Below are 210 nucleotides of genomic sequence, written 5' to 3' on the forward strand. Positions count from 1 at the left end.
ATATATATCCTAAATAATGGAGTAACTATGTTCCTCAAACAAACTCTTCTCAAGTTCAAGAGTCAAATAGATCACAACACACAGATTTTGGATGACTTTAACACACCTCTTTCACCACTGGATAGATCTTCCAAACAAAAGCTTAACAAAGAATCTATAGAACTCAATAATACAGTCAATAACTTAGATTTAACTGACATATATAGACAT

Source organism: Marmota marmota, unplaced genomic scaffold, assembly GCF_001458135.2.
Source record: "Marmota marmota marmota unplaced genomic scaffold, marMar, whole genome shotgun sequence".
Classification (NCBI taxonomy): domain Eukaryota; kingdom Metazoa; phylum Chordata; class Mammalia; order Rodentia; family Sciuridae; genus Marmota; species Marmota marmota.